General features: G+C 42.9%; 1 protein-coding gene across 1 annotated transcript in view; it reads right to left on the bottom strand.

Moving 5' to 3' along the window:
* Positions 1 to 25,190, bottom strand: part of LOC126412350 (probable cytochrome P450 301a1, mitochondrial) — a 260,468-nt gene that overhangs the window by 115,898 nt on the left and 119,380 nt on the right. The gene's annotated exons all lie outside the window — the stretch shown is intronic.

Raw genomic sequence — 25,190 nt, forward strand, 5'->3', positions numbered from 1 at the left:
GACGTAGCTGAAGGCTATGCTAAACTGTCGTCTCTGCAAATGAGAGCGTATGTAGGCAGTGAACCATCGCTAGCAAAGTCGGCTGTACAACTGGGGCGAGCGCTAGGGAGTCTAGACTAGACCTGCCGTGTGGCGGCGCTCGGTCTGTAATCACTGATAGTGGCGACACCCGAGTCCGACGTATACTAACGGACCGCGGCCGATTTAAAGGCTACCACCTCGCAAGTGTGATGTCTGGCGGTGACACCACAACTACTACCGTTTTTTGGCTCTTACGTCATTTCGTATTACAGAATTTAATCTAATACTCGTTTCTGTATAACTACTCTCTAAAGAACGGTTACACCACAACCGCTGGTACTGTAGTGCGGGGTGATACGCGTTCTTCTGTACATTCCGATGCGCTGCACGATGTGATAGTGTTGAAGCTCCTCATTGTCATACATACGTTTTCAGAATGTACCGATCTGGATAAACTTTTGTCCTGAATCCGGCATTTCTTCCTCACCCTGTAGTGTGCAGCCATTCATCAGTCACCTAGAAGAGGAATAGTTATGTCATACTGTAAGTGGGAAGTAGGAGTTCCTCTACCTCGGTATTTAAGTGTACCACACGCAGATCAGCGAGTAATTGTGCCAACGCTCTGGTACGAACTTGCTAGGACCTGTAAATTAAGAATGTCGAAGTGAGTCGACACTCTTTCGCAGTAGATTTCCATTGCTCTGGCAGCCACGGGTTCTCACGTCTGGTACACAGAGACTGCACGCAACAAAAGCTGCAATCCGTGCTTTCGCGTGAGGACCACTAGCGCCCCGGCCAAATGTGGCGCTTTCGCCCGGCATATTCGGCTGCGTGGGCAGGACCAGCGAAAGCAGCATTCCGACAAGACGCTCTCAGGAAGGCCACGCAGCTGAAATAGAGGTCAGCAAACACACAGTGCTCTGACCATACCGCCCACTCCTTAGCAAGCAGCTGCAACCTTCACATGCTCTCCACAGAAGAGGATTTACGACATACAGCCAAGTAGAAGCATTTCCATTCCAGATGGCGAATCTACACTGTCCAGTGGCCGACGTGGTGCAAAGAAAAGTCAGTGGTATTCCGGATGAAACTTCCCCCGTCTATTCATAAGCTACTGCTCCATCTCTTATGACCTAGACATTGACGACAAATTCCCACTCATCTCACGAATGGCCTCAAGATTACATGGCGTATAAATTTTCCTCTGTAACATAATCGTTGTTATTAGGGACTAATTGCAGTGTCCAGCATTGCCCGGGGTGAATAATATCGTGAATAATATCTGCCACACAAAGTGATTGGCCCTACGCCTTGTTGATACTCATAGCGAATGCAAGACGCCTGGGAAACTGCAGTCACTTTAAACTGTAGGACATATTTGAACCACTGGGTATCAAAGGAATGCGACGAATCAATACGTCCCACCTATATGAAAAGATGAATAGTTGCGCCATCTGTTATTATAGTTTGCGAAATGTATATCATTCGGTTTCTGGAGAACTTATCTTCTATTGTTTCAATTCAGTTTTCACTGTTTCAAGTAGGGCTGTGATTGTGCACTGTTCGAATTGTTCGAACAGCATACGTGCGTTCGGGAAATCTCGGGTTCTGTTCGGTCTTTTGACTAGCTCGCACAGCCGCTGCGGTCACAGGTTCGAATCCTGCCTCGGGCATGGAAGTATGTGATGTCCTTAGGTTAGTTAGGTTTAGGTAGTTCTAAGTTCTAGGAGACTGATGACCTCAGATGTTAAATCCCATAGTGCTCAGAGCCATTTGAACCATTTTTGATCGGCTCGCAATCTAGTGGTTTCTGTTGGTACAGTATCTACGACCTGACTTAGGTTTGTGTGGCACTGCGGAGTTTAATAACAAAAGTAACAGTGAAACGCGGACCAAAAATCTTCTAGGATGTATGTCATATGTAACAACGACAACCAATCAGTAAATAAGAGATTGCAATCACGTTTCCTTCAAATTCTCGAGCTTTCGCTCGCCCTGCAATCTAGTGGCGTCTAATGGTACTATCTAGAAGATGGATATTGGCTCTGTAATTTAGTATTACAGTCAGTTTACCACTACATAGATGGTTCGTTAGGAATTTAACTTTTCATTAATTTTTTTCATTGTTTCATCTGAATGTAGGAATTTGAAGTAAATCGGCCAAGAAGGTTGAAGCAAATAGGTGAAGTACTTTTCGAGATATTTGGAAACTATGTTTCTCCTTTGTATATTTTACATTTATTCTTACATATTGTGTATATTAAAATATATATCCTTCGTCCGCCCAAGCGTTCATTACGGGATCATCTAGAAATCTGAAGTATATCGGCCAAGAACTTTTAAAGGTTTTCGGTAACAGCCCTTTCGCTTTATATACTACATTCATATATGTTTCACGTCAGATTACGCAATCGTACGGAGACGGTGATCTTCCTCTTGTCTTGAAGGTAAAGTATACAAAATTTCATTAATATCGGAATAAAACTGTAGTTTTATATGGAGTACAAACAAATGGGCCCTCTTCTCGCTATATAGAGGTTTATGGATGCAATAAACAACACTGTCAGTCAGAAATTTTCGTATTTTGCTGGTACATTATGGACTCCGGTCACTGTGGAACGATAATGTTTAATTGTACTATTAGGTTATTTACCTGGGGTTAAGTCATATAAAGGTGTGTCTCTGAAGAAGTTTGTTATTGTTGATGTGGTCTACAGTTCAAAGACTGTTTTGATACATCTATCCACGCTAGTCCAATCTGTCAGAGCCTCTTCATCTCCGCTTACACAGTGTGTACCAGTTGCATTAGGACTGTGGCTATGAAACATAGTAGCCATGAACTGCGTTCACAAAATCACTGTCTTTATTCAAAATAGTCTCCCCCTGAATCAAAACACAGCTTAAATCGAATTAAAAGTGTTTTGAAACAGTAACTGTTGTCCTTTTTTGGAGTTGCATTTACTATTGCCATACAATTTTCTACGATGTCCTTAAGTGCGCCTTAACTGCGTCCATTCCTTGCCAACTTCAATTTGGGGAAGAACCAGAAGTTGGCTGGGGCCAAATAAAGCGAATACGATGGGTCATTCAGGAATGTGATCCACTTGCTGGCCAAAAACTCGTGCACAGTCGTCGCTTTTTGGGCTGGAGTGTCGTCATGGAGGAGCAACCAGGAACTTGCCTCTCAGTATTCGGATTGAATTCGGCGAATTCTCGATCACAACCGCTGGAGGATGCCTCACTGCTCCACTGCCGTTTTGCGACGTGTGTCACACACGTATTGCTGCTACATTTATGGCCAGGATGCCTGCTGCAGACACGGTTGCACTTCGCAAAGAGATAGTGTTGCAGTTTAGAATGTCATACAGGCAGTCTTTACGAAACTGGGACAGACTGTGTAACAACTACAACCTACATTCATTTAAACCTGCTTGCCGTAATCAAAGTTGATTTCCCTCCAGAGCTTTTATCTCCTCCCCTCCTCTCCTACCCGCATTCGTTACGAAACTGTCTATCCCTTGCAGCCTCTGTATGCGTCTTGTCAATCGAACCCTTCATTTAATCAAGTTGTGCCATAAGTTTCTTCTTTCACCATTTACATTCGGCACCGCCTCATTAGCTATTCGATCTACCCATCTAATTTTCAGACTTCTCCAGTAGCACAATACATCAAATATTTCTGTTCTCTTCACTTCAACCGTTTATCGTCTACGTATAGCTTCCGTACCAGTGTTCACTCCAGATAAAATCCTTCAAAAAAGACATCCTAACAGTTAAATTTATATTAGATGTTAACAAGTTTCCCTTTTCGAAATACTTTTGTTGTTGTTGCCAGCCTGCATTCCATGTCCTCTCTCCTTTACTACTTTTCTTGCACCTTTCCCCAAAATAATTCCCTCACCATCACCTGACTTAATTTTACCAGACCTTATAATCATTGTTTCACTTTCGTAGATGTTCATCTTGTCACTTATTCTGAAGAGTCTAGCCAACCCAGTTAACTAACCTTCCAAGTACTTTGCCATCCTTAACGAAATTACTGTGTCTTCAGCAAAACTAAAAGTTTTTATTTATTTTCCTTTAATTTTAATTTCTTTTCGAAATTTCCCTTCAGTTTCCTTTGTTACTTGCTCTATGCACAGGCTGTATGTCATAGGGGATAGGCAACTATCCTTTTCACTGTTCTCAGTTTCTATTCTCTTTTCATATCCTTCGCTTCATATAATTGGAGAAGGTTTCTGCACAAGTTGTAGACAACGTTTTGATTCCCTCAACCTTCTGAAATGTTCAGATGTGTGTGAATTCCTAAGGGACCAAACCGATGAGGTCATCGGTCCCTACACTTACACACTACTTAAACTAATTTATGGTAAGAACAACACACACACCTATGCCCGAGGGAGGATTCGAACCTCCGGCGGGAGGGGCCGCGCAATCCGTGACATGGCGCTTCAGATCACACGGCCATTCCGCGCCGCCAACCTTCTGAGTTTCAAGTTGTGTGGTACAGTCAACTTTTAAAAAAATGTTTCTCTAAATTAACAAATGCTATAAACATATGTTTCCTTCCTTTAACTTATCTTCTAAGATAAGTTCAAAGCTTAGCATCACTTCCTGTGTCTTCAAATTTCTTCGGGAACCAAACTGATCTTCCCCGAGTTCGGTTTCTACTTAACTTTGTGTTAAATTTTCGTGATTTTGTGAGAAACAAACGACAGTATATTGCGTACTTACTTAACACTAAAACAGCGCCAGTTGCTTAGGTGAAATACTAAACTCCGTCTTATGGAGATTGAATATGTGGATATTTCTCTATTGGGTCATGAAGTTTAGCAGCATATTCATTGCTGCTAAAGAAATGTACGGTTTGACACAGACCAAAGCCTGCTTTGGATAGTTCCCCTTAACATACACACAATGCTAATCTCCAGTCATCCAGACTATGAGGCTAACGGTGATTTTTTCTGATTCTTTCCGTATCTCCTTAGGAATTAAATTCGAGAATTTAAGAGAACGGAGCGGCCCGAAAAATATCCTAGCAGTCCGTGCTGCAGCAAACGACCGCTGCAGGTAGCAAGAAGAGAAGTACAGCGGTAATGAACAAGAAAAGCCCTCAGACGTTGGCACAACTGGTACATATGAGGGGCTTTCGGTAAGTAATGCAACACTTTTTTTTTCTGAGAGCATGTTGGTTTTATTCAGGATTCCAATAAAACATATTATTGCCTACTCTTTTAGCTACAAAACCCTATTTCTCAACATACTCTCCGTTAAATGCGACGGCATTACGCCACATTTCTCCTAGGACCTGTATGCCCGCACGGTACCACTCTACTTGTCGATGTCGGAGCCAACGATCTGCTGCACCAATAGCCTCTCCATCAGCAAGGGACTGCGTCCCGCGGAGTGCATCCTTCATTGGGCCTAACAGATGGAAGTCGGAAGGTGCTGAAGTTTTGTGAGCTCATCTCGGGTGCGCAGACTTGTATGAGGCCTCGGGTTTTTACGGAGAACGAGAAGTTCGTTTGCATTTTTGGGACGACGAACACGCTGAAGTTGTTTCTTCAATTTCCTGAGTGTAGTAAAATACGCTTCAGAGTTAATTGTTTCACAATGAGAGAGGACATCAAACAGAATAATTCCTTTAGGGTTCCAGAAGATCGTCGCTATAACTTGAATAATTCCTTTAGGGTTCCAGAAGATCGTCGCTATAACTTGACATGCTGAGAGTGCGCCTTTGAACTTTTTCTTCGGAGGAGAGGTGTTGCGGCGCAAATCCATGGATTGCCGTTTCATTTCCGGTTCGAAGTAATGAACCCATGTTTCACCGCCTGTGACGATCTTCGACAAAAAATTGTCACGATCAGCCTCGTTACACACAAGCAATTCCGCGCAGATGGCTCTTCGTTCCCCTTTATGGTCTATTGTTAGGCGGCGAGGTACCCAGCGCGCACACTACTCTGAATACCCCAAGTGATGAACAAGTGTGTCTGCACTACCAACAAAGACTCCCGGTTGTGCAGGGAAGTGTTTGATTGTGAGCTGTCGGTCACCTCAAATGAGAGTGTCCGCACGTTCCAACATTGAAGGAGTCACAGCTGTATGCAGTCGTTCGGCACGCGGCAGATCGGACAGGTTGGCGCGGCCTTGTTGCGATGATAATTAATAGAACAGGATAAAATCAGAGAGAGAGATTAGAGCCCACACAGAGGCATAACGACAATTTTTCTTTCCACGAACAATACGAGACTGGAATAGAAGGGAGAACTGATAGAGGTACTTAAGGTACCCTCCGCCACACATCGTCAGGTGGCTTGCCGAGTATGGATGTAGATGCAGATAGATTTTGACGCCTCACCCAACGACTCGCCGTGCTTTTGTTCACTGCCAGGTTCCCGTAGACATTCTGCAAGCGCCTATGAGTATCTTCAATGCTCTGGTTTTCCACCAAAAGAAACTCAGTGACAGCTCTCTACTTCGAACGTACCTCCGTTACAGACACTGTTTTGAAGGTTACAAGTAGTGCCGCCACCTGTCGGAACTTCAAGAAACTAAAGGTTCTGTAGCGGGAATATTCCACTATGTAATATAAGAAACTCCGTATTTTATCAGCCGAAATTGATCAAGAAAAATTTTTGTCGCATTACCTACTGAACGCTCCTCCTCCAATGGGCGGTCGTGGGACTGCCTCCAGTCTGCCAGTAGATACGACAGCCACTCGTACTAGCGAAACGTCAGGAAAATCTTTAAACAAGCGTCGGCCGAATATCACGAAGCAGAAGCCTCAGGGAATATGCCAATAAGTGGCCACGAAAGGCTCAATAATTTTTATTTGGGATTAATGTTACAGCAACGTCAACACATACAGGGTCATGCAGAAAAGATCTACCACTTTCAGTGTGTGGGCTTCCGAGGCCAGAGTCGGTAGACATAAAGGCCTTCTGAGTAAGGTAATGCGGCATTATGTAATAAAGTATACTGGAGAAACCAGCGTTTCATCCATGTTTGCATTAGCCTTCTTCTGGGCCTAGAAGAAGAAAGCCACTGCAACTCTGGCCGAAATGTTGGTTTCTACAATATAGTTTATTATATTAACTTCAGTGATCTGACAGGAACCGCTGTTACCACTGCGGCAAGGCTGTTGGCCTTCTCTTATCGGTCCACCTGCTTTTCAACATTCTTCTGTAGCACCACATCTCAGTCGCTTCGATTCTGTTCTGTATGGCTTTTTCCACTCTCCAAGATCCACTACCAGACAGTTCTGTGCGCCAAAGGGACATTCTCAGAAATTCGTTTCTCAAATTCATGCCTACGTTTGATACTGGCAGCCTTCTCTTGACCAGGAATGCGCGTTTTACCCGTTCTAGTCTTCCTTTTATGTTCTTCTTGCTCCTTTAATTATGGGTTATTTTGCATCCTACGTAGCAGACTTGCGGAACTTCGTCTAATTCATGATCAACTCTCATCTTAAGTTTTTCACTTTTCTTATTTGGTTCAAATGGTTCAAATGGCTCTGAGCACTATGCGACTTAACTTCTGAGGTCATCAGTCGCCTAGAACTTAGAACTAATTAAACCTAACTAACCTAAGGACATCACACACATCCATGCCCGAGGCAGGATTCGAACCTGTGACCGTAGCGGTCTTGCGGTTCCAGACTGCAGCGCCTTTAACCGCACGGCCACTTCGGCCGGCACTTTTCTTATTTCTGCTGTTTATCATTACCTTCGTCTTTTCCCATATACTCTCAGTCCCTACTCTTCATTCATTGGACTTTCCATTCCGTCCAACAGATCCTGTAATTCTTCTTCACTTTCACGAAGGATAGCAATGTAATCAGCGAATCCTTTCACCCTGAATTTTAATCCCACTCCTGAACATTTGTTATATTTTGGTCATAGGTACTTTGATGTATATATTGGGCACTAGAGGTGAAAAACAGTATTAAGGGTAACTCTAAAATATTTCTGTTTGCTGATGACACTAGCTTGGTAGAAAAGAATGTTGTGTGTAACACTGGCTCGGTTTCAAATAGTGCAATTCATGACATAAGTTCATGACTTGTAGAAAATAAACTAAAGCTAAATCACAGCAAGACTCAATTCTTACAGTTTCTAAAACACAATTCAACAAAACCTGACGTTTTAATTTCACAGAATGTGCATATGGTCAGTGAAACTGAACAGTTTAAATCTCTAGGTATTCAGATAGTAAGCTGTCGTGGAAAGTCCGCTTCAGGATCTTATTCAAAGATTTAATGCTGCCATTTTTATTACTCGAACGGTATCTGAAGTGAGTGATCGTTCGACACGAAAATTAGTCTACTTTGCTTATTTTCATTCGCTTATGTGGTTGTTGTTGTTGTGGTCTTCAGTCCTGAGACTGGTTTGATGCAGCTCTCCATGCTATTCTATCCTGTGCAAGCTTCTTCATCTCCCAGTACCTACTGCAACCTACATCCTTCTGAATCTGCTTAGTGTATTCATCTCTTGGTCTCCCTCTACGATTTTTACCCTCCACGCTGCCCTCCAATGCTAAATTTGTGATCCCTTGATGCCTCAAAACATGTCCTACCAACCAATTCCTTCTTCCAGTCAAGTTGTGCCACAAACTTCTCTTCTCCCCAATCCTATTCAATACCTCCTCATTAGTTACGTGATCTACCCACCTTATCTTCAGCATTCTTCTGTAGCACCACATTTCGAAAGCTTCTATTCTCTTCTTGTCCAAACTAGTTATCGTCCATGTTTCACTTCCATACATGGCTACACTCCATACAAATACTTTCAAAAACGACTTCGTGACACTTAAATCTATACTCGATGTTAACAAATTTCTCTTCTTCAGAAACGATTTCCTTGCCATTGCCAGTCTACATTTTATATCCTCTCTACATCGACCATCATCAGTTATTTTACTCCCTAAATAGCAAAACTCCTTTACTACTTTAAGTGTCTCATTTCCTAATCTAATTCCCTCAGCATCACCCGATTTAATTTGACTACATTCCATTATCCTCGTTTTGCTTTTGTTGATGTTCATCTTATATCCTCCTTTCAAGACACTGTCCATTCCCTTCAACTGCTCTTCCAAGTCCTTTGCTTTCTCTGACAGAATTACAATGTCATCGGCGAACCTCAAAGTTTTTACTTCTTCTCCATGAATTTTAATACCTACTCCAAATTTTTCTTGTGTTTCCTTTACTGCTGCTTATGTGGTATCATATTAAATTTTGAGGTAACTCTTCCCATTCTAAAAGGATATTTTTGACTTAGAAACGGGCGGTTCGGGCAATAAGTGGTGTAAGTTCACGAACCTCTTGTCTCCCCCTATTTACGTCCCTGGGTATTTTAACATTGGCCTCTCAAAATACATATTCCTTACTGTCATTCTTTATTAACAAAACAAGCTTGTTCACAAGAATAAGCAGCTCTCACTCAGTTAATACTCGGTAGAAATCAAACCTGCATTTGGATCGGACTTCCTTAACTCTTTTGGAGACAGGTGTGCAACATACTGCTGCATCCATTTTCAATAAGCTACCACTAGAATTCAGAAATCTAAGGAGTAATCCACGCGCTTTCAAATCGAAACTGAAGAGTTTCTTTTTGATCACTCCTTCTATTCTGCCGAGGACTTCCTTGAAAAATTAAGCTGATTCTTATTGTATTGTTGATTGCGTTTACTTAAACTTATGGCTTGACTTTTTTCGGGTTCATAAACATTTTATTTTTGTCTGTTATTACTTTTACGTTGCAATTTCGTGTACTGACGTGCGGCTGGTCGCGACGGAGGTTCGAGTGCTCCCTTGGGCATGGGTGTGTGTGTTTGTCCTTAGGATAATTTAGGTTAAGTAGTGTGTAAGCTTAGGGACTGATGACCTTATAAGTTAAGTCGCTTAACGTTTTACACACACTTGAACATTTGCACATCATGTACAGACATGTTCCATGACCTTAGAGATTTTCTCCTACGGAACTTGTCGTGTAGACAAATAAATAAATCCCTCTCTTACACCCTTTTTAATCCGGGAACTTGGTTCATGGTTTTCCAGTCCTAGTATTCCTTCTTGCTCCGTCTGACACAGTCGAACGGTTTTCTTTATGTCAACAAATCCTTTGCGACTCTTGATTTTTCTTCAGACTTTCTTCCATTATCAAGTGCAATGTCAGAACTGCCTCTCTGCTGCCATTACCTTTCTTAACACTATTCACTTATACAATAAAACAAATCTCCTTTTTTTACAAACGAAACTTTCTATTATTTTTGCCAGAATTTCAGTGGAATTGACTGGACCCCTTCAATAATGCGTCGCCTCAGAATTTCTAATTTGGGGACACGCGATGCAAACGTTCGGCTCTTGAGGTACCCCCAAAGAAAGAACTCGCAAGCTCTCAGATCGGGGATCCGGCTGGCCATGGTATGTACCCGCAACGTGAGAAGATTCTGCCCACGAACACCAAATGTAATGTTTCCATCTTGTCCCGAATGGTATGCGCAATTGCCCCAACTTCCTGGAAAGAAACTAATGTCAGATAACGCCATTTCCCTTTAGTGCACTGTGGTATAGAAATAGGGTCATTGGCTGCTAATCAAAACACTCTGGGTCTCGAATTTGAACCCACACACTGCTTAAATTTTGTTTAAAACCCGTCTGCAATGGCGACGAAGTCTTACAACATAAGAAGTCACCCACGTTCTGCCAACGGCCTTGTCAAAGAGAGCGGAGGAATTGATGTTCAGAGACGCTTTGCACTTGTGGTGCGAAACTGCACTTAAAATGCGGCAGAATCAGTGTTGATGAACGGCATGAGGATGTAGAAGGCAATGGAAATCATTGCATTAAAGATACTTGTTGCGTATCTACAGGACATGTGGCCTGAAACTGAAATGTGTCATAATTATCTTTCCATTGGCAAATGATTCCGGATTAGTCCCCCATTTGACTCTCCGAAAGCGGACTGCCAAGGACGAGGTGACCACAATAAAAAGATGGAATAAACATCGACGGGATGCCAAAAGCCGGAGCGTGGAATGTCAGAAATTTCAACGTAGTAGGAAAGCAAAGAAATGTGAAAAGGGAAACCCAATGGCTAAACCTAGAGATAGTAGGGATCAGTGAGGTGAAATGCAAAGAGGATAAAGACTTCTGCTCAGACGAATACAGCGTAATATCAACAGTAGCAGAAAATAGGATAACGGGGACAGGAGTATTTATGACTAGGAATGTAAGACAGTGAGCTACTGTCAACAGTTCAGTAATAGGATTGTTCCTATCAGATTCGACAGTGAAACAACACCGACAACTATAGTTCTGTACACGTGCTGACGTTGCAAGCAGCAGATGAAAAGATACGGAAAGCGTGTGAGGATATCTGACGGGTAATTCAGTCCTTGAAGGGAGATGAAAATATCATAATCATGGGAAATTCGAATGCGGTTTTAGGGGTAGAGATAGAAGAAAGTGTTAAGGGAGACTGTGAGGTATTCGGTAGGAATGAGAGAGGAGAAAGACCAACTGAGTTCTGCAATAAATTTCAGATGTTAACAGTGACTACTCTGTTCAAGGATTACAAGAGTAGGAGGTATACTTGGAAAAATCCGGACACAACGAAAAGTGTAAGAGAATCGTTGGAAAGAATCAGTGTAGAAGTAAGTGGGTTACTGAAGTACTGAGGAATAACTAGACGCGTTTGAAGTTCGCTAAGGTTGGATATTGCGAAAAGATAAACCACAGAAGGCAGATCAGTTGAAGAAGAGCGGACGTCACTAAAAAGGGAAGTCACGTGTTTCGGACGAACAGACATATGTACAAGCAAGATAACTGCGAAGAAGCATTGGGTAACACATGAAATTCTTCAACTGATCAACGAAAGAAGGAAGTACAGAAACGTTCAAGAATAGAAATACATCAATATACACTCCTGGAAATGGAAAAAAGAACACATTGACACCGGTGTGTCAGACCCACCATACTTGCTCCGGACACTGCGAGAGGGCTGTACAAGCAATGATCACACGCACGGCACAGCGGACACACCAGGAACCGCGGTGTTGGCCGTCGAATGGCGCTAGCTGCGCAGCATTTGTGCACCGCCGCCGTCAGTGTCAGCCAGTTTGCCGTGGCATACGGAGCTCCATCGCAGTCTTTAACACTGGTAGCATGCCGCGACAGCGTGGACGTGAACCGTATGTGCAGTTGACGGACTTTGAGCGAGGGCGTATAGTGGGCATGCGGGAGGCCGGGTGGACGTACCGCCGAATCGCTCAACACGTGGGGCGTGAGGTCTCCACAGTACATCGATGTTGTCGCCAGTGGTCGGCGGAAGGTGCACGTGCCCGTCGACCTGGGACCGGACCGCAGCGACGCACGGACGCACGCCAAGACCGTAGGATCCTACGCAGTGCCGTAGGGGACCGCACCGCCACTTCCCAGCAAATTAGGGACACTGTTGCTCCTGGGGTATCGGCGAGGACCATTCGCAACTGTCTCCATGAAGCTGGGCTACGGTCCCGCACACCGTTAGGCCGTCTTCCGCTCACGCCCCAACATCGTGCAGCCCGCCTCCAGTGGTGTCGCGACAGGCGTGAATGGAGGGACGAATGGGGACGTGTCGTCTTCAGCGATGAGAGTCGCTTCTGCCTTGGTGCCAATGATGGTCGTATGCGTGTTTGGCGCCGTGCAGGTGAGCGCCACAATCAGGACTGCATACGGCCGAGGCACACAGGGCCAACACCCGGCATCATGGTCTGGGGAGCGATCTCCTACACTGGCCGTACACCACTGGTGATCGTCGAGGGGACACTGAATAGTGCACGGTACATCCAAACCGTCATCGAACCCATCGTTCTACCATTCCTAGACCGGCAAGGGAACTTGCTGTTCCAACAGGACAATGCACGTCCGCGTGTATCCCGTGCCACCCAACGTGCTCTAGAAGGTGTAAGTCAACTACCCTGGCCAGCAAGATCTCCGGATCTGTCCCCCATTGAGCATGTTTGGGACTGGATGAAGCGTCGTCTCACGCAGTCTGCACGTCCAGCACGAACGCTGGTCCAACTGAGGCGCCAGGTGGAAATGGCATGGCAAGCCGTTCCACAGGACTACATCCAGCATCTCTACGATCGTCTCCATGGGAGAATAGCAGCCTGCATTGCTGCGAAAGGTGGATATACACTGTACTAGTGCCGACATTGTGCATGCTCTGTTGCCTGTGTCTATGTGCCTGTGGTTCTGTCAGTGTGATCATGTGATTTATCTGACCCCTGGAATGTGTCAATAAAGTTTCCCCTTCCTGGGACAATGAATTCACAGTGTTCTTATTTCAATTTCCAGGAGTGTAGGTCCCTTAGGAATGAGGTAAATAGAAAGTGCAGGGCAGCCAAGGTGAAGTGACTGCGTAAAAGACGTGAAGAAATCGAAAAACAAATGATCGTCAGGAGGATTGACTCAGCATACAGAATAGTCAAAAGAACTTTTGGCGAAACTCAAAGCAAGGTTGGTAACATTCACAGTGCAGTGGGAATTCCACTGTCAAACGCAGAAGAGAGAGCTGATGCGTGGCAGGACTGCAACGAAGGCCTCCATCGGAGATGGGGGGCAGTGGGAGGATTTGTCTGATAACGTGATAGAAGAAGACATTGGAGTCGATAAGATGGCATAGAGGATACAGTATTAGAGTCGGAATTAAGAGCTCTGGAACGGGTAAATAATATTCCATCAGCATTTCTAAACTCTTTGGGGAAAATGGCTACTGAACGACTTTTCAATTTGGTGTGTAGAATGTGTTAGACTGGTGACATACCATCAGACTTTCGGAAGAATATCATCCAAGTAGTTCCGAAGGTAAGCAAGGGCAGATAAGGGCGAGAACTATCACACAACTATCTTAACAGCTTCTGCATCCAAGTTAATGAAGAGAATAATATACAGAAGAATGGAAAAGAAAATTAAGGAACTGTTCGATGACGATCAGTTTGGCTGTAGGAAAGGATAAAGCACCAGAGAGGCAGTACAGAATATCAGTTGAGAGCAAAAGGGAAGAACACAGAAGTAATACGATGTAGCAGAAATGAGAAAAGGGCATTCCAGGCGAAGTCTGCTAATACCACATGTAGACCTCAATTTGAGGAAGAAATTTTTGAGAATTTACGTTGTGAGCCCAGCATTATATAATGTTGAATCATGAACAGTGGGACAACCGGAACAGAAGAGAATCGAAGGGTTTGAGATATAGTGTTATAGTACAATCTTGAAAATTAGGTTGACTGATAAGACAAGGGATGAGGAGAATCGGCGAAGAAAGGGACGTACGGAAAACACTGACAAGAAGGAGGGACATGGTGACTGGACATGTGTTACGACATCAGGGAATAACCTCTATGGTACTAGAGGGAGCTGCAGAGGGTAAAAAGTGTGGGGAAGTCAGAGACTTGAATACATTCAAGAAATATTTGAGGATGAAGTGTGCAAGTGCTAGGCTGAAAAAAAATGTGCGTGAAATCTTATGGGACTTAACTGCTAAGGTCATCAGGCCCTAAGCTTACACACTACTTAATCTAAATTATCCTAAGGACAAACACACCCATGCCCGATGAAGGACTCGAACCTCCGCCGGGACCAGTCACACAGTCCATGACTGCAGCGACCCAGACCGCTCGGCTAATCCCGCGCGGCTGCTAGGCTGAAATTAGGTGGTTAGCTCAGGAGAGGAATTCGTGACAGGCTACATCAAACCAGACAGAAGATGAACATTAGATCAGTATCTACTTTATTTGCAGACTAATAACTATAGCTATTAGCAGTTTGGTTGGTACATCAAAGTACACGTGGCAAGAGCAAGCCATTATTGCTTAAAGTTTTAAACGTGGCTACGTGGCCAGCGACCGTATACAAAATAAAATTAAAGCAATAACAGCCCTCAGCCGCAATAATCAAGTCTTTTGACCTGGTTTAGGCACTACTGTGAGTGCCTTCATCAGAAGTAAAACATTCAAACTGGCATGTCACGCATAAAACAAACATCAAGCACTAAAGCTTTAGTCACAAAATTTAAGAAAAAGAATATATGGAAGGCAAGCCACTGTCTGTTGCTACCTGTGGCTTGACATGTGTGAGCAGCCCATAGTGGCTTGTCTTCCATGTATTCTTTTTTAACATTTTGTGACTAAAGCTTTATTGCTTGATATTTATTTTGTGCGTGACATGCCAGTTTGAATGTTTTACTTCTGATGAAGGCACTCATAGTAGTGCTGAAACCAGGTCAAAAGACTTAATTTTTTGCGACCGAGGGCTGTTATTGCTTTAATTTTCCATTAATGCTTATTTTCCCCTGGGCAGTAGGTCATATATTAAGATGTGGCGCATGGATTTAAAATGATTAGTCTGTACTGAATGGCCTAGTCCAAATAGTGATGAAGTTAACGAATTTGCAGCAAACACTGGGTAGTAAATTTTGTGAGATGTTTTTTGCAAGACTGTTTAATGCAGTGGAAAAACATCCTACACAGTGAGGTGTGTGCATATTAAAGTACCACATATAGAAGTATCTGCATTTATACCCATTACACCTGTGTGTGCGTGTGTGTGTGCGTGTGTGTGTGTGTGTGTGTGTGTGTGTGTGTGTGTGTGTGTTTTCAATACCTGACCTGATGCCTAGGGGAAAATAAGCATCAATGGCTTGTCCTTGCCACACATATTGGAGAAAATTACCCACTTGATACCATATGACCTGTAATAATTACTAGTCTGCAATGACGTGAATACTGGTGTAATGTACACTATTCTCAGTCACTAACAGAAATATCTGCACTTAAAACTATCACACTCTGTACATATCTTTCAGGTGTCAGGAAAGTCGTCTATATGCCTTTGTAACGATTCGAATTTAATGTGACTGCGTTTCTCTGATTATTCTCAAAACAGTGGCGTCTAATAATCCCGGATGCCGAAATACCACACCATGCTATGACCTTTTCACTTTTTCGTAGTATTCCTGTCGATCCCCGCCACTTCAGTATTGCAACATTTGCTTGTTAATATGGCTTGTCAATTAAAGGGTCTCTCATACAACATAATTGGATTGGGTAGAATGTCCCTATTCTCTTCCCGTAAGGCCGACAAGGTCTGTACTGAATTGTTCCCGGGAGGCATAGTTGCGGTCAGGTAAGTTACGGATCACGATGAGTCGGTAAATCACTGTGGAGAAAGTGTTGCATGCCGCTGTCTGACAAGCTTAGAAGTGCAGCATGTTTGCTTACTGCACGTTTAGGACTCCGTATCATCTGTCAATGTTTCAGTGGCGCCCGCACCATCGTAGTGGGATTTACTCGTGGCTCTTGCAGTAGCACGAAACTGATCTCCCCCTTCCGAATTGTGTGCCGTTCTGATACTATTCCATGTTCGTCAGATTTGAGCTGCTGCCGAAACTTGCGCTGCATAGCCGCCACACTGTCACCATTTTTAACTTTTGAAATCCCCCCCCCCCTCTCTCTCTCTCTCTCTCTCTCTCTCTCTTACAGTCACAAAAGCGCGATGCGCCGAGGTCAAACCGTACATTGTAACTAAAATGGTATCCTCCCTGCTACACTCCATTTGGTTTCGGTCTCTCTGTATGGCAGTACGAGCTACCAACCGTACCTTTACAGTCTGCTAGAGGAGAGGTCAGGCAGGTTTACGAGAAAGGTAAGGAGAAAATGAAAGTCAGATGCTCGAAGTGAGGACAAGTTCTGTAGGTATTTACTTTTGTATGTTCAGTGACCAACAGCACGTTGACATTTAGATGTTGGCAAATGGAGCGTCCGCACTCGACTTTCCTTCATGAACAAGTGTACGCCTTCTAGGACAGTTGTGCATATTGTACCTTATTTATCTGGTGGCACAGCAAGCCGTGATTTTTCGACCTGGTCGTAGAGCTTTCTGTGAATTTCATTTGTACGAAGAAGTAGGGATTATTTATCTAGATTCCCATAAAGGAAGAATATTTTATTTTTACATTCTCTAAGAATCAGGTTATTCCGTTCACTCTAAGCTAAATCATAGTCAACATTTATGAAGAAACAAGTTTTACGAAGAAAAAACGATTTAGTTTATTTTCAAGGAGAAGAATTCAGTTGTTGTTGTTGTGGTCTTCAGTCCTGAGACTGGTTTGATGCAGCTCTCCATGCTACTCAACCCTGTACAAGATTCTTCATCTCCCAGTACCTACTGCAAACTATATCCTTCTGAATCTGCTTAGTGTATTCATCTCTTGGTCTCCCTCTACGATTTTTACCCTCCACACTGCCCTCCAATGCTAAATTTCTGATCCCTTGATGCCTCAGAACATGTTCTAACGACCGGTCCCTTCTTCTTGTCAAGTTGTGCCACAAACTCCTCTTCTCCCCAATTCTATTCAATACCTCATTAGTTATGTGATCTACCCATCTAATCTTCAGCATTCTTCCATAGCACCACATTTCGAAAGCTTCTATTCTCTTCTTGCCCAAACTATTTATCGTCCATGTTTCACTTCCAGCCGGCCGAAGTGGCCGTGCGGTTAAAGGCGCTGCAGTCTGGAACCGCAAGACCGCTAAGGTCGCAGGTTCGTATCCTGCCTCGGGCATGGATGTTTGTGACGTCCTTAGGTTAGTTGGGTTTAACTAGTTCTCAGTTCTAGGGGACTTATGACCTCAGCAGTTGAGTCCAATAGTGCTCAGAGCCATTTGAACCATTTTTTTTCACTTCCATACATGGCTACACTCCATACAAATACTTTCAGAAACGACTTCCTGACACTTAAATCCATACTCGATGTCAACAAATTTCTCTTCTTCAGAAACGCTTTCCTTCCCATTGCCAGTCTACATTTTATATCCTCTCTACTTCGACCATCATCAGTTATTTTGCTCCCCAAATAGCAAAACTCCTTTACTACTTTAAGTGTCTATGACACTGGCAGGTATCGCTTCGCCGTGAATGCCCTTTTTGCCTGTGGTAATCTACCTTTTATGTCCCCGTGGATTAATTTGCTGCCTATGTAGCAGAATTCCTTAACTTCGTCCACTGCGTGATCATCAATTATGATGTTAAGTTTCTCACTGTTCCCATTTCTGCTAGTTCTCATTACTTTCATCTTTCTTCGTCTTACTCTCGACTCATATTCTATACTCATTAGACTGTTCACTCCACTCACAAGAACCTGTAAATCTTCTTCACCTTCAATAAGGATAGCAATGTCATTATCGCATCTTGTCATTGATATCCTTTCACCCTGAATTTTTATCCCGCTCTTGAATCTTCCTTTTATTTCTGTCATTCCTTGTTCAAAGAATGAACAATAGGAGCAAATGACTACCTCCCTGTCTTACACACTTTTAATCCGAGCATTTCGTTCTTGGTCTTTCAGCCTTATTGTCCCCTCTTGGTTCTTGTACAATAGCATATTACACGTCTTTCTCACTAGCTTACCCCTACTTTTCTCAGAATTTAGAACATCTTGCATCATTCTACTTTGTCGAACGCTTTTTCCTTGTCCGCAAATGCTATTAACGTGTCTTGATTTTTCTTCAGTCGTGCTTCCATTATCAACCACAACGTCAGAACTGGTTCTCTTATGCCTTTACCTTTCCTGAAGTCGTACTGATCATCATCCCTCAGATCCTCAATTTTCTTTCCCATTATTTTGTATATTATTTCCGGCCGGAGTGGCGGTGCGGTTCTAGGCGCTACAGTCTGGAACCGAGCAACCGCTACGATCGCAGGTTCGAATCCTGCCTCGGGCATGGATGTGTGTGATCTCCTTAGGTTAGTTAGGTTTAATTAGTTCTGAGTTCTAGGCGACTGATGACCTCAGAAGTTAAGTCGCATAGTGCTCAGAGCCATTTGAACCTTTTTTTAGTGTATATTATTATTGTAAGCAACTTTGATGCGTGAGCTGTTAAGCAGATAGTGCGATGATTCTCGCACTTGTCAGCTCTTGCAATCTTCGGAATTATTCAGAAAGTCAGATGGTGTATCGCCAGACTCACACACTTTACACACCAGCGTCCCACTTTCCCCAATGATTTTAGAAATTTTATCTATCCCCTCTGCCTTATTTCATCTTAACCCTTTCAAATTCTAATACTGGATCCCCTACCTCTTCTGTACCGACGCCTGTTTCTTCTTCTATCACGTCATCAGAAAAGTCCTACCGCTCGTAGAGGCCTTCGGTGTACTTTATCCACCTATCCACTCTCTCCTCTGAATTTAACATTGGAACAGTCATTGAATTTCTGATGTCACTGATCTTACTTTTAATTTCACCGAAGGTTCTTTTCACTTTTCCGTATGCTGAGTCAGTCCTTCCGACGAGCATTTCTCTTCCGATTTCTTCACATTTTTCATGTAACCATTTCACCTTAGCTTCCCTGCACTTTCTCTTTACTTCGTTCCTAAGCGACTTGTACTTCTGTATTCCTCAATTTCCCTGAGCATTCTTGTACTTCCTTCATTCATCGATCAGCTGAGGCATTTCTTCTGTTATCCATGATTTCTTCGCAGCTACCTTCCTCGTACCTGCGTTTTTCTTTCCATTTACATTTTACAGATAGTCATCCGTCTTAAACTGAACTGCCTACTGTGTTATTCATTATCGCAGTGTCTGTAGCCATGGAGAACTTCAAGGGTGTCTCTACATTCATTGGTGCTTCTGTTTCCACTTCTTTGGGCATTGATTCTTCCTGATTAGTCTCTTGAATTTCATCCTACTCTTGGTCAGTACTAAATTGAGTTCTGAGTCTATATCTGCTCCTGGGTACGCTTTACAATATAGTATCCGATTGCGGAATTTCTTCCTGAATGTGACGTACTCTAATTAGAACATTCCCGTATCTCCCGGCCTTTTTCAAGTATACCTCCTCCTCTTGCAAGTCCTGAACAGAATATCCTTTATTATTAACTGATATTTATTGCAGAACTCAATTAGTATTTCTCCTCTCTCGTTCCTATCGGCAAGCTCATATTTTCTCGTAATCCTTTCTTCTACTCTCTCCACTATAACCGCACACCAGTCCTCCATGGTTATTAGTGTCTGATCCCGCTTTATGCACTAAATTACCTGTTCAATTACCTCATAATTTCTCTATCTCTTCACCCTCTGCTTGCAATGTAGGCCTTAGCATTTCCCTTTTCAGATGTTATAGCTTCCCCACCACGTTCAAACCCGCTCTTTTTGGCAGATCTCCCCCTTCCTGCCCCGGAGTGCCCAATGTACCACAAGTTGGGAATATTTTGTCAATGGAAATAACATCACGATCCTTTCACAAATACAGGCCACATCTCCTGTGGATACATGTTACGTGTCTTTAATGCAGTGGTTTCCATTGCTTTCTGTATCCTCATGCCATTAACGTGAGTTCACCTATCAGGCCTTGAAACTTGGATCCGTCTTGAATCAGTCTGTAATGAGGCTATCTGCACAAGCTTTAGAATATACCATCTGCTTTGGACTCAATTTACAGCATTGACTAATCTCCTGGAGTTTCGTAGCCCATTCTAAGTATGTTTGTCCGGGTAGTACGGCACATTCAAAGTAACACATTCGTTCTGACGGGCACATGCGCTCGGGGCACATGCGCTCGGCAGACATGATACCGGATTAGTGCACCCATGAGCCCGTCCAGGATGAAGACAGGAGGCTTTTGCTGAGGGGCGAATTTCTGTATATACATTTACATCTACATGACTACTTTGCAGTTGACAGCTGAATCCATGGCAGATGGTTCGTCGAACCACCTTCAAACTATTTCTCTTCCGTTTCACTCTCGAATAGCGCGTGAAAAAAACGAACAATTAAATGTTTCAGTGCGATCTCTGATTTCTCGTATTTTATTACAATGGTAATTTTTCCCTGTGTTGGTGGATGCCAACAAAATATCTTCTTATTCGGAGGTTGTCACCCCGATTCGCGTATCGTATCCGTGCCACTCTCTTATCTATTTCGTGATAATACCGCCCTTCTTTGAACTTTTTCGATGTCCTCCATCAGTCCCATTTGATGGGGATCACACTCCGCACCGCAATATTCCAGAAGAAAGGTGACAAACGTGGTATAAGCTGTCTCTTTAGTAAACCTGTTGCTCTTTCTCTTTCCCCACAACATTATATACGTGTTCGTTCCGATTTAAGTTATTCGTAATTGTAATCCCCAAGTATTTAGTTGAATTTACAGTCTTTATATTTGTGTGATTTTCGTGTAACAGAAATTTAGCTAATTTCTTTTAGTACTCTTGTGGATGTCTTCACACCACACAGGTATCATGTCTAAATCATTCTGCAACTGGGTTTGATCATCTGATGATTTTACAAAACGTTAAATGACTGCATTATCAGAAAATAATCTATGAGGGCTGGTCATATTGCCTCCTACGTCGTTTGTGCAGATCAGGAACAGCAGAGGGCCTATAACACTTCTTTAGGTAATGCTAGAAATCACTTCTATTTTACTCGATGACTTTCCGTCAATTACTACGTATGTTCCAAAATTCTACTGCAAGTCGACGTTGGTGATATGGGTCTGTAATTCAGCGTATTACTCCCACTGCCTGTCTTGAGTACTGGTTTGACCGGTGCAACTTACCATTTCTATCACGCAGTGAAAGTATTATGTCTTGCCCCTGGTGGTATCATCTGAAACACTTCCGGTCCGCGCCGTAAAAGTCCCAGCAACAAGCGGCGTTCGCAAAGCGTCCGCAAGCCGCTAGATCATGGTACAGGAGTGCTGCTTATAAACTCCAACACTGCAGAAAATCTGGCCAGTATTGTCTGCGTCAGGAAGGGACACCGGAGCGCTACAACACGTGCTTGTCAAGTTGAGTAACTGCCACTGTAATCGCTGTTGTTGTTGTTACTGCTGATGTTGCTGCTCCTGTTGTAAGAGCAGCTCTTGCTTTGCTGCTCATATTTTTCTTTCAATAGATCCAGTTGTTTTTCCTGTTTTACGAAGATCTTAAAAATTGCTACTTTGTCTTTTCGAACTGGCTAGATCTAGATAAGGCTCTACACACGTAATATTTATTGTCACTGACATTGTACTATGTCTTGCACACGTGAGACAGATACCTCACCATTTAGTGCGGCCCACAGTAGTAAATAAATACTTATACAGTTACATTATTTACTGGTCATCGAACAGTATTATAACTGAAATCACCTGGTCTTTGCATCCGATAAATTAAAGCGATTAATAAAATACACGAGGTAGAAGCACTTGATGCTTTAAGTTCACAAGTTCAGCGATTTCACGGAATGTGCACAGGACACTTGATAGACTGTTACTTCTGTCTCCACCATTACCATTTGTACCACATTTCGCGATCCACGGCTCAAAAAAACGTCAAAGTGCGTACACTTAGCGAGTTTGCGATATGCCTCCAATGAATTAGTAAACTCCCGTCTTTATCTTCACGTAATTCCTCGAAAATTTAAGATATTAGGAGTTACAAGAATATAATTAAGATATGAGCAATTATAAGAATCTAAGTGAATGAAAGGAACGCAGTGGTTGAGAAAGGAGCGACACTATTCAAGTTGAGTAAGCAGTACAGAAAACGAAGAGATATTTGGAAAGCATGCCAAAGGTCACAGTGAAGAAGTAAAGGTTTTGAGGCTTGACAGTGACACCGTAATCCTGTCGGATACGGCAAAGAATTTTCAAGAGTAGCTGAACGGAATGGATAGTGTCTTGAAAATAGGTTATACGATGATATCAATAAAAGTAAAAACTAGGGTAAAGGAATGTAGTCGAATAAATCAGCTGATCCTCACAGAATTAGGAACTGAGGCACTGGTTGTAGTACAGAGGATGTGGATACATAAATCATCTGACGGGCAAGGTAAGCAGCAATTTGCAGCTCATTACTGCTGATGCTATGGTGTACGTGAAGCTGTTGTCGTTAGTGACTGTAGGAAGATATATGATAACTTCGACGAAATTTCTGTTGGTGTGATGAGTGGCAGCGCGCTATAAATGTAGAGAAATATAATTTAACGCAAATGAGTAGCAAAAACAAATATGTAATGTCCTAACACAGCATTAGCGGCTGCTGTTTGACACAATTACATTGATTAAATATCTACGCGTAACGTTGCAAAACGATGTGAAATGGAACGAGTACGTAAGCATAGAGAAGGCGAAAGGTCGAGAAAAATGGGAGAATTTTGGAAAAGTATGGTTCATCTGTAAAGGAGACAACATACAGAACACCAGTGCGACCCAGTCTTCAGTACCGTACTGCTCGAGAGTTTGGGATGCCGACCAGATCGGATTAAAGGAGGACACCGACATTTATGACCTGTAGATTCGATCATAACGTAAGTGTTACACAGATGCTCCGTGAATTCGAATGAGAATCTCTGGAAGGAAGACGACTTTCTTTCCGCGAGGTACTACCGAGAAAATTGTCAGAAGTGAAGCTGACTGAAGACCGATCCTACAGCAACCAATTTACATTTCCTGTAACAAGCACGAAGAGGATTTAGGTCTCGTACGGAGGCTTATAGACTCCCGTTTTCCCTCACTCTGGTCGAGCGTGGTAGAAGAAAGGGAAAGACTAAGGAGTGGTGCAAGGTACCCTCTGCCATGTTCCTTACGGTGGCTTGCGGAGAATTTATGCAGATGTAGATAGATGCAGACATAATGTACAGTGGCAATAGAAAGAAAAGTCTTTCTGAAAAGAGAAAATTTTTAGTATCGATTATAAATTTAAGTGGTAGGATGCCTTATCTGAAGATATTTGTATGGAGTGTACCTCTGTACGGAACTTAAACGTGGATGATAACCAGTTCAGACCAGATTGTAGTGTAGGTAAATTTCTACAGCGAATGGAAGAAGCGTATAGAGCAAGTACAAAAGGAGAGATGAATGTCAGTTACGAAAGATTAAGATTACATATAACAAACAAATCCCAAAGAAAAATAATAAAACTTAACAGTGAAGTCAGAACCCAGTTGATCACGCGCGCAAGCCTTTGTGTGTGTGTGTGTGTGTGTGTGTGTGTGTGTGTGTGTGTGTGTGTGTGTCTGTGTGTGTGTCTGTTTGTCTAGATCAGATTGATATAATGAGCGAATGGACAACAAAAATTTAGCAAGGGTCTCATCGATCAGACCTTCTCTAGAGCCTCTTCCATTTCTTACTGGTCATTTGGAGTTGTTGTTCCTAGCTGTTCCCTATCGGGTGTTATATCGCCATCTAATTCAAAATCTTCCTCTTCCTCTCGTTCCAGCTATTGTCCTGATTAATACTATTATAGTTAGTCTAGGCCCGTCATTTTTGTATGTGACCAGCCCAGCTCAGCTTTCTGTTCCCTAGTACTTCGACGTTTCTGTGGTGTTTGCACGGCTCCAGTAGCTCTTCATGTTTTTCATCTCCTCCATTCCATGTTATTTTTATCAGATACATGTCCGAAAATTGTACTTAGTATTTTCATTTCGAATATTAAAAATCTTTCTTCATCTTTACTTATAAATACTTATGCTTCACATCCATATAATGTTACCGGTAAGAGTAGGCTTTGGTACACGTAAATTTCGAAGTTGGTCCTTACGTGTCAAAATATTCATATAACTAAAAAATATGTTGTTAGGCACACTTAGGCGGGCATGTACTCCTATGTCCATTCTGTTGTCTTTACTAAGAAGTGTACCTAAGTACTTGAAGTGCTCAACTGTCTTCAAAATGGTTCAAATGGCTCTGAGCACTATGGGACTTAACATCTATGGTCATCAGTCCCCTAGAACTTAGAACTACTTAAACCTAACTAACCTAAGGACAGCACACAACACCCAGCCGTCACGAGGCAGAGAAAATCCCTGACCCCGCCGGGAATCGAACCCGGGAACCCGGGCGTGGGAAGCGAGAACGCTACCGCACGACCACGAGATGCGGGCTCAACTGTCTTCGGATTTTCTTACTTCAGATATTGTCTTTTCTTCATTCACCCGTAATCCTGTTTTCTCAGAGATTTTATACTAATTTTGCATTTATATGATTAATCCTGTTTTGAAGCTGCTTATTGCTACATCATCTGCATAACCAGGTCTAGTAAATATCGTCTCTGCACTTGGGTCACCTGTGGATCGATCTTTCTTAAGTCAAACAAAATAGGAGAAATTGCAGCCCCTACTCTCAGTCCAGTACACGCCTTAAAAA

Source organism: Schistocerca serialis, chromosome 7 (genome assembly GCF_023864345.2).
Source record: "Schistocerca serialis cubense isolate TAMUIC-IGC-003099 chromosome 7, iqSchSeri2.2, whole genome shotgun sequence".
NCBI classification, from domain to species: domain Eukaryota; kingdom Metazoa; phylum Arthropoda; class Insecta; order Orthoptera; family Acrididae; genus Schistocerca; species Schistocerca serialis.